The 10,000-nt window shown below is 46.0% G+C and overlaps 3 non-coding genes across 3 annotated transcripts; all 3 read right to left on the bottom strand.

Annotated features, from left to right (window-relative positions):
• Window positions 1-16: 16 nt before the first annotated feature.
• On the bottom strand, window positions 17-87 carry TRNAG-GCC (transfer RNA glycine (anticodon GCC)). The gene has a single exon. It is a non-coding gene; the product is annotated as a tRNA-Gly (tRNA).
• A 1,550-nt stretch (window positions 88-1,637) lies between these two features.
• Window positions 1,638-1,708, bottom strand: TRNAG-GCC (transfer RNA glycine (anticodon GCC)). Its single transcript has one exon. It is a non-coding gene; the product is annotated as a tRNA-Gly (tRNA).
• Window positions 1,709-4,879: 3,171 nt separating this feature from the next.
• Window positions 4,880-4,950, bottom strand: TRNAG-GCC (transfer RNA glycine (anticodon GCC)). The gene has a single exon. It is a non-coding gene; the product is annotated as a tRNA-Gly (tRNA).
• Window positions 4,951-10,000: the final 5,050 nt, after the last annotated feature.

Raw genomic sequence — 10,000 nt, forward strand, 5'->3', positions numbered from 1 at the left:
CCAAAATCCTAGCATTTGCATTGGCCGGGAATCGAACCCGGGCCTCCCGCGTGGCAGGCGAGAATTCTACCACTGAACCACCAATGCCTTGCCCTGTTGCTTGGTGCTGAAAAACGTGGCCAGCCAAATCAGGCCATACAAGATTGCCTTCTTCTGTGCGGATGGCAAAGGTGAGGCTGGTGGCATTTTGCAATTTTTGACATTTCAGCTCAAGCAAGCAATCCCGGCTAGCTCAGTCGGTAGAGCATGAGACTCTTAATCTCAGGGTCGTGGGTTCGAGCCCCACGTTGGGCGATCAAAGCTTCTCCTTTTACTTTCTACTAGGCAGAGCTCCTCCAAAACGATTACAAACCATCACCAGGCCATCACTTCCTCTTTCACATGCCACTCCCCACTCCCTTTGCTAACAAACGAAAATGTCATCTCAGCTTTCCCCTTCACTTTTACTCACACAACCTCTTTTAACAACTTTTCAGCAAAAGTGCTTCACCACCCCAAGAAAGAGAAAAACACTCCTTCTTACAATCTTACTCATCTTTCCTATACTACTTTTCTTATCTGCTTTTCCCAGATTTCCATTGGCTTTACTCCAGTCCTTTTGTCAAGGAGAGACTTACAATCAATCACTTGACAAGGAACAACCACCTGAAAGATACTCATTCTCGTATGCCTGGTGCACACCATGCAATTCCCCATCAGATAGATGGGCCGATAGATCCTTTCCGACAGACACGATCGGATTTCCGTTCGGATTTCCGATCACTACTATGCAAATCCATCAGAAAAACGATCGGAAATCAGATCGGACCTGCCGGAAATCATCTGTTCGACCCATCTATCTGACAGGCATTGGTATGGTGTGTATTAGGCTTTGCACTCCAAAGGTGCTCACATAGCAGTATGAGGAGGGCACTCTGCACACGGCCTGAGATTTAGCTGAGAGGATTGAAAAAAAGGAAGTTGCTCTTTCCCTTAACTTGTTTTTAGATGAGGTACTTCCCAACAAAAGTTACAAACCAAAAAGCCTTTCAGTCCCGGCAAGCAAAAAAAGTGGTTGCTTTCATTTGACTTAAGTTTGTTACTACTTTTTTTTCTGTACTTTTAGTATGTTTTCTTAATTGCTAGGTGCTGGGAAAGCAAGTTGTAGGTAAGCTGACACAACATCTCAACATCTACTGTGAGAAAACTCAGGACAAAAGAAGAATGAATGAGGGCCTAGAGAGAACGCTCCAAATTTGAGCAAGGCCCTGAGTAGAGTGCAAAGACAACAAGGCAAAAAGTTGTAAAACAACACCAGATGAGCAGATGCTGCTGACTTGGCATTTCCGAGGCTTTTCTAGACAGTTAAAAAGAAGCCTAATAGGTGAGTACTGGAGAGGGAGAGATGCTGCACGTCACTGGCACTGCTAGAAGACATGCAAGGCCTTTGGGCACGCAAGTGTCCCAAGGCTGCTTTAACTTGTGTGTCTTAGAGTCATGTTTGCTGGGTACTAGTGTCCCTCTTCTCGACTGTCAGCCAGCACTGTGGCCAAGTGCCACGGTGACTCTTGCAAATGTCCTTAAATGGCTTCTGGCCTGCAGAGATGTCTTAAGCTTGAGAAGTGCAAAGTGTGGAGGTGTGCCAAAATCCTAGCATTTGCATTGGCCGGGAATCGAACCCGGGCCTCCCGCGTGGCAGGCGAGAATTCTACCACTGAACCACCAATGCCTTGCCCTGTTGCTCGGTGCTGAAAAACGTGGCCAGCCAAATCAGGCCATACAAGATTGCCTTCTTCTGTGCGGATGGCAAAGGTGAGGCTGGCGACATTTTGCAATTTTTGACATTTCAGCTCAAGCAAGCAAGCCCGGCTAGCTCAGTCGGTAGAGCATGAGACTCTTAATCTCAGGGTCGTGGGTTTGAGCCCCACGTTGGGCGATCAAAGCTTCTCCTTTTACTTTCTACTAGGCAGAGCTCCTCCAAAACGATTACAAACCATCACCAGGCCATCACTTCCTCTTTCACATGCCACTCCCCACTCCCTTTGCTAACAAACGAAAATGTCATCTCAGCTTTCCCCTTCACTTTTACTCACACAACCTCTTTTAACAACTTTTCAGCAAAAGTGCTTCACCACCCCAAGAAAGAGAAAAACACTCCTTCTTACAATCTTACTCATCTTTCCTATACTACTTTTCTTATCTGCTTTTCCCAGATTTCCATTGGCTTTACTCCAGTCCTTTTGTCAAGGAGAGACTTACAATCAATCACTTGACAAGGAACAACCACCTGAAAGATACTCATTCTCGTATGCCTGGTGCACACCATGCAATTCCCCATCAGATAGATGGGCCGATAGATCCTTTCCGACAGACACGATCGGATTTCCGTTCGGATTTCCGATCACTACTATGCAAATCAATCAGAAAAACGATCGGAAATCAGATCGGACCTGCCGGAAATCATCTGTTCGACCCATCTATCTGACAGGCATTGGTATGGTGTGTATTAGGCTTTGCACTCCAAAGGTGCTCACATAGCAGTATGAGGAGGGCACTCTGCACACGGCCTGAGATTTAGCTGAGAGGATTGAAAAAAAGGAAGTTGCTCTTTCCCTTAACTTGTTTTTAGATGAGGTACTTCCCAACAAAAGTTACAAACCAGAAAGCCTTTCAGTCCCGGCAAGCAAAAAAAGTGGTTGCTTTCATTTGACTTAAGTTTGTTACTACTTTTTTTTCTGTACTTTTAGTATGTTTTCTTAATTGCTAGGTGCTGGGAAAGCAAGTTGTAGGTAAGCTGACACAACATCTCAACATCTACTGTGAGAAAACTCAGGACAAAAGAAGAATGAATGAGGGCCTAGAGAGAACGCTCCAAATTTGAGCAAGGCCCTGAGTAGAGTGCAAAGACAACAAGGCAAAAAGTTGTAAAACAACACCAGATGAGCAGATGCTGCTGACTTGGCATTTCCGAGGCTTTTCTAGACAGTTAAAAAGAAGCCTAATAGGTGAGTACTGGAGAGGGAGAGATGCTGCACGTCACTGGCACTGCTAGAAGACATGCAAGGCCTTTGGGCACGCAAGTGTCCCAAGGCTGCTTTAACTTGTGTGTCTTAGAGTCATGTTTGCTGGGTACTAGTGTCCCTCTTCTCGACTGTCAGCCAGCACTGTGGCCAAGTGCCACGGTGACTCTTGCAAATGTCCTTAAATGGCTTCTGGCCTGCAGAGATGTCTTAAGCTTGAGAAGTGCAAAGTGTGGAGGTGTGCCAAAATCCTAGCATTTGCATTGGCCGGGAATCGAACCCGGGCCTCCTGCGTGGCAGGCGAGAATTCTACCACTGAACCACCAATGCCTTGCCCTGTTGCTCGGTGCTGAAAAATGTGGCCAGCCAAATCAGGCCATACAAGATTGCCTTCTTCTGTGCGGATGGCAAAGGTGAGGCTGGTGCCATTTTGCAATTTTTGACATTTCAGCTCAAGCAAGCAAGTCCGGCTAGCTCAGTCGGTAGAGCATGAGACTCTTAATCTCAGGGTCGTGGGTTCGAGCCCCACGTTGGGCGATCAAAGCTTCTCCTTTTACTTTCTACTAGGCAGAGCTCCTCCAAAACGATTACAAACCATCACCAGGCCATCACTTCCTCTTTCACATGCCACTCCCCACTCCCTTTGCTAACAAACGAAAATGTCATCTCAGCTTTCCCCTTCACTTTTACTCTCACAACCTCTTTTAACAACTTTTCAGCAAAAGTGCTTCACCACCCCAAGAAAGAGAAAAACACTCCTTCTTACAATCTTACTCATCTTTCCTATACTACTTTTCTTATCTGCTTTTCCCAGATTTCCGTTGGCTTTACTCCAGTCCTTTTGTCAAGGAGAGACTTACAATCAATCACTTGACAAGGAACAACCACCTGAAAGATACTCATTCTCGTATGCCTGGTGCACACCATGCAATTCCCCATCAGATAGATGGGCCGATAGATCCTTTCCGACAGACACGATCGGATTTCCGTTCGGATTTCCGATCACTACTATGCAAATCAATCAGAAAAACGATCGGAAATCAGATCGGACCTGCCGGAAATCATCTGTTCGACCCATCTATCTGACAGGCATTGGTATGGTGTGTATTAGGCTTTGCACTCCAAAGGTGCTCACATAGAAGTATGAGGAGGGCACTCTGCACACGGCCTGAGATTTAGCTGAGAGGATTGAAAAAAAGGAAGTTGCTCTTTCCCTTAACTTGTTTTTAGATGAGGTACTTCCCAACAAAAGTTACAAACCAAAAAGCCTTTCAGTCCCGGCAAGCAAAAAAAGTGGTTGCTTTCATTTGACTTAAGTTTGTTACTATTTTTTTTTCTGTACTTTTAGTATGTTTTCTTAATTGCTAGGTGCTGGGAAAGCAAGTTGTAGGTAAGCTGACACAACATCTCAACATCTACTGTGAGAAAACTCAGGACAAAAGTAGAATGAATGAGGGCCTAGAGAGAACGCTCCAAATTTGAGCAAGGCCCTGAGTAGAGTGCAAAGACAACAAGGCAAAAAGTTGTAAAACAACACCAGATGAGCAGATGCTGCTGACTTGGCATTTCCGAGGCTTTTCTAGACAGTTAAAAAGAAGCCTAATAGGTGAGTACTGGAGAGGGAGAGATGCTGCACGTCACTGGCACTGCTAGAAGACATGCAAGGCCTTTGGGCACGCAAGTGTCCCAAGGCTGCTTTAACTTGTGTGTCTTAGTGTCATGTTTGCTGGGTACTAGGGTCCCTCTTCTCGACTGTCAGCCAGCACTGTGGCCAAGTGCCACGGTGACTCTTGCAAATGTCCTTAAATGGCTTCTGGCCTGCAGAGATGTCTTAAGCTTGAGAAGTGCAAAGTGTGGAGGTGTGCCAAAATCCTAGCATTTGCATTGGCCGGGAATCGAACCCGGGCCTCCCGCGTGGCAGGCGAGAATTCTACCACTGAACCACCAATGCCTTGCCCTGCTGCTCGGTGCTGAAAAACGTGGCCAGCCAAATCAGGCCATACAAGATTGCCTTCTTCTGTGCGGATGGCAAAGGTGAGGCTGGCGCCATTTTGCAATTTTTGACATTTCAGCTCAAGCAAGCAAGCCTGGCTAGCTCAGTCGGTAGAGCATGAGACTCTTAATCTCAGGGTCGTGGGTTTGAGCCCCACGTTGGGCGATCAAAGCTTCTCCTTTTACTTTCTACTAGGCAGAGCTCCTCCAAAACGATTACAAACCATCACCAGGCCATCACTTCCTCTTTCACATGCCACTCCCCACTCCCTTTGCTAACAAACGAAAATGTCATCTCAGCTTTCCCCTTCACTTTTACTCACACAACCTCTTTTAACAACTTTTCAGCAAAAGTGCTTCACCACCCCAAGAAAGAGAAAAACACTCCTTCTTACAATCTTACTCATCTTTCCTATACTACTTTTCTTATCTGCTTTTCCCAGATTTCCATTGGCTTTACTCAAGTCCTTTTGTCAAGGAGAGACTTACAATCAATCACTTGACAAGGAACAACCACCTGAAAGATACTCATTCTCGTATGCCTGGTGCACACCATGCAATTCCCCATCAGATAGATGGGCCGATAGGTCCTTTCCGACAGACACGATCGGATTTCCGTTCGGATTTCCGATCACTACTATGCAAATCAATCAGAAAAACGATCGGAAATCAGATCGGACCTGCCGGAAATCATCTGTTCGACCCATCTATCTGACAGGCATTGGTATGGTGTGTATTAGGCTTTGCACTCCAAAGGTGCTCACATAGCAGTATGAGGAGGGCACTCTGCACACGGCCTGAGATTTAGCTGAGAGGATTGAAAAAAAGGAAGTTGCTCTTTCCCTTAACTTGTTTTTAGATGAGGTACTTCCCAACAAAAGTTACAAACCAAAAAGCCTTTCAGTCCCGGCAAGCAAAAAAAGTGGTTGCTTTCATTTGACTTAAGTTTGTTACTACTTTTTTTTCTGTACTTTTAGTATGTTTTCTTAATTGCTAGGTGCTGGGAAAGCAAGTTGTAGGTAAGCTGACACAACATCTCAACATCTACTGTGAGAAAACTCAGGACAAAAGTAGAATGAATGAGGGCCTAGAGAGAACGCTCCAAATTTGAGCAAGGCCCTGAGTAGAGTGCAAAGACAACAAGGCAAAAAGTTGTAAAACAACACCAGATGAGCAGATGCTGCTGACTTGGCATTTCCGAGGCTTTTCTAGACAGTTAAAAAGAAGCCTAATAGGTGAGTACTGGAGAGGGAGAGATGCTGCACGTCACTGGCACTGCTAGAAGACATGCAAGGCCTTTAGGCACGCAAGTGTCCCAAGGCTGCTTTAACTTGTGTGTCTTAGAGTCATGTTTGCTGGGTACTAGTGTCCCTCTTCTCGACTGTCAGCCAGCACTGTGGCCAAGTGCCACGGTGACTCTTGCAAATGTCCTTAAATGGCTTCTGGCCTGCAGAGATGTCTTAAGCTTGAGAAGTGCAAAGTGTGGAGGTGTGCCAAAATCCTAGCATTTGCATTGGCCGGGAATCAAACCCAGGCCTCCCGCGTGGCAGGCGAGAATTCTACCACTGAACCACCAATGCCTTGCCCTGTTGCTCGGTGCTGAAAAACGTGGCCAGCCAAATCAGGCCATACAAGATTGCCTTCTTCTGTGCGGATGGCAAAGGTGAGGCTGGCGCCATTTTGCAATTTTTGACATTTCAGCTCAAGCAAGCAAGCCCGGCTAGCTCAGTCGGTAGAGCATGAGACTCTTAATCTCAGGGTCGTGGGTTCGAGCCCCACGTTGGGTGATCAAAGCTTCTCCTTTTACTTTCTACTAGGCAGAGCTCCTCCAAAACGATTACAAACCATCACCAGGCCATCACTTCCTCTTTCACATGCCACTCCCCACTCCCTTTGCTAACAAACGAAAATGTCATCTCAGCTTTCCCCTTCACTTTTACTCACACAACCTCTTTTAACAACTTTTCAGCAAAAGTGCTTCACCACCCCAAGAAAGAGAAAAACACTCCTTCTTACAATCTTACTCATCTTTCCTATACTACTTTTCTTATCTGCTTTTCCCAGATTTCCATTGGCTTTACTCCAGTCCTTTTGTCAAGGAGAGACTTACAATCAATCACTTGACAAGGAACAACCACCTGAAAGATACTCATTCTCGTATGCCTGGTGCACACCATGCAATTCCCCATCAGATAGATGGGCCGATAGATCCTTTCCGACAGACACGATCGGATTTCCGTTCGGATTTCCGATCACTACTATGCAAATCAATCAGAAAAACGATCGGAAATCAGATCGGACCTGCCGGAAATCATCTGTTCGACCCATCTATCTGACAGGCATTGGTATGGTGTGTATTAGGCTTTGCACTCCAAAGGTGCTCACATAGCAGTATGAGGAGGGCACTCTGCACACGGCCTGAGATTTAGCTGAGAGGATTGAAAAAAAGGAAGTTGCTCTTTCCCTTAACTTGTTTTTAGATGAGGTACTTCCCAACAAAAGTTACAAACCAAAAAGCCTTTCAGTCCCGGCAAGCAAAAAAAGTGGTTGCTTTCATTTGACTTAAGTTTGTTACTACTTTTTTTTCTGTACTTTTAGTATGTTTTCTTAATTGCTAGGTGCTGGGAAAGCAAGTTGTAGGTAAGCTGACACAACATCTCAACATCTACTGTGAGAAAACTCAGGACAAAAGAAGAATGAATGAGGGCCTAGAGAGAACGCTCCAAATTTGAGCAAGGCCCTGAGTAGAGTGCAAAGACAACAAGGCAAAAAGTTGTAAAACAACACCAGATGAGCAGATGCTGCTGACTTGGCATTTCCGAGGCTTTTCTAGACAGTTAAAAAGAAGCCTAATAGGTGAGTACTGGAGAGGGAGAGATGCTGCACGTCACTGGCACTGCTAGAAGACATGCAAGGCCTTTGGGCACGCAAGTGTCCCAAGGCTGCTTTAACTTGTGTGTCTTAGAGTCATGTTTGCTGGGTACTAGTGTCCCTCTTCTCGACTGTCAGCCAGCACTGTGGCCAAGTGCCACGGTGACTCTTGCAAATGTCCTTAAATGGCTTCTGGCCTGCAGAGATGTCTTAAGCTTGAGAAGTGCAAAGTGTGGAGGTGTGCCAAAATCCTAGCATTTGCATTGGCCGGGAATCGAACCCGGGCCTCCTGCGTGGCAGGCGAGAATTCTACCACTGAACCACCAATGCCTTGCCCTGTTGCTCGGTGCTGAAAAATGTGGCCAGCCAAATCAGGCCATACAAGATTGCCTTCTTCTGTGCGGATGGCAAAGGTGAGGCTGGCGCCATTTTGCAATTTTTGACATTTCAGCTCAAGCAAGCAAGCCTGGCTAGCTCAGTCGGTAGAGCATGAGACTCTTAATCTCAGGGTCGTGGGTTTGAGCCCCACGTTGGGCGATCAAAGCTTCTCCTTTTACTTTCTACTAGGCAGAGCTCCTCCAAAACGATTACAAACCATCACCAGGCCATCACTTCCTCTTTCACATGCCACTCCCCACTCCCTTTGCTAACAAACGAAAATGTCATCTCAGCTTTCCCCTTCACTTTTACTCACACAACCTCTTTTAACAACTTTTCAGCAAAAGTGCTTCACCACCCCAAGAAAGAGAAAAACACTCCTTCTTACAATCTTACTTATCTTTCCTATACTACTTTTCTTATCTGCTTTTCCCAGATTTCCATTGGCTTTACTCCAGTCCTTTTGTCAAGGAGAGACTTACAATCAATCACTTGACAAGGAACAACCACCTGAAAGATACTCATTCTCGTATGCCTGGTGCACACCATGCAATTCCCCATCAGATAGATGGGCCGATAGATCCTTTCCGACAGACACGATCGGATTTCCGTTCGGATTTCCGATCACTACTATGCAAATCAATCAGAAAAACGATCGGAAATCAGATCGGACCTGCCGAAAATCATCTGTTCGACCCATCTATCTGACAGGCATTGGTATGGTGTGTATTAGGCTTTGCACTCCAAAGTTGCTCACATAGCAGTATGAGGAGGGCACTCTGCACACGGCCAGAGATTTAGCTGAGAGGATTGAAAAAAAGGAAGTTGCTCTTTCCCTTAACTTGTTTTTAGATGAGGTACTTCCCAACAAAAGTTACAAACCAAAAACCCTTTCAGTCCCGGCAAGCAAAAAAAGTGGTTGCTTTCATTTGACTTAAGTTTGTTACTACTTTTTTTTCTGTACTTTTAGTATGTTTTCTTAATTGCTAGGTGCTGGGAAAGCAAGTTGTAGGTAAGCTGACACAACATCTCAACATCTACTGTGAGAAAACTCAGGACCAAAGTAGAATGAATGAGGGCCTAGAGAGAACGCTCCAAATTTGAGCAAGGCCCTGAGTAGAGTGCAAAGACAACAAGGCAAAAAGTTGTAAAACAACACCAGATGAGCAGATGCTGCTGACTTGGCATTTCCGAGGCTTTTCTAGACAGTTAAAAAGAAGCCTAATAGGTGAGTACTGGAGAGGGAGAGATGCTGCACGTCACTGGCACTGCTAGAAGACATGCAAAGCCTTTGGGCACGCAAGTGTCCCAAGGCTGCTTTAACTTGTGTGTCTTAGAGTCATGTTTGCTGGGTACTAGGGTCCCTCTTCTCGACTGTCAGCCAGCACTTTGGCCAAGTGCCACGGTGACTCTTGCAAATGTCCTTAAATGGCTTCTGGCCTGCAAAGATGTCTTAAGCTTGAGAAGTGCAAAGTGTGGAGGTGTGCCAAAATCCTAGCATTTGCATTGGCCGGGAATCAAACCCGGGCCTCCCGCGTGGCAGGTGAGAATTCTACCACTGAACCACCAATGCCTTGCCCTGTTGCTCAGTGCTGAAAAACGTGGCCAGCCAAATCAGGCCATACAAGATTGCCTTCTTCTGTGCGGATGGCAAAGGTGAGGCTGGCGCCATTTTGCAATTTTTGACATTTCAGCTGAAGCAAGCAAGCCCGGCTAGCTCAGTCGGTAGAGCATGAGACTCTTAATCTCAGGGTCGTGGG

Source organism: Hyperolius riggenbachi, chromosome 4 (genome assembly GCF_040937935.1).
Source record: "Hyperolius riggenbachi isolate aHypRig1 chromosome 4, aHypRig1.pri, whole genome shotgun sequence".
Taxonomy (NCBI): domain Eukaryota; kingdom Metazoa; phylum Chordata; class Amphibia; order Anura; family Hyperoliidae; genus Hyperolius; species Hyperolius riggenbachi.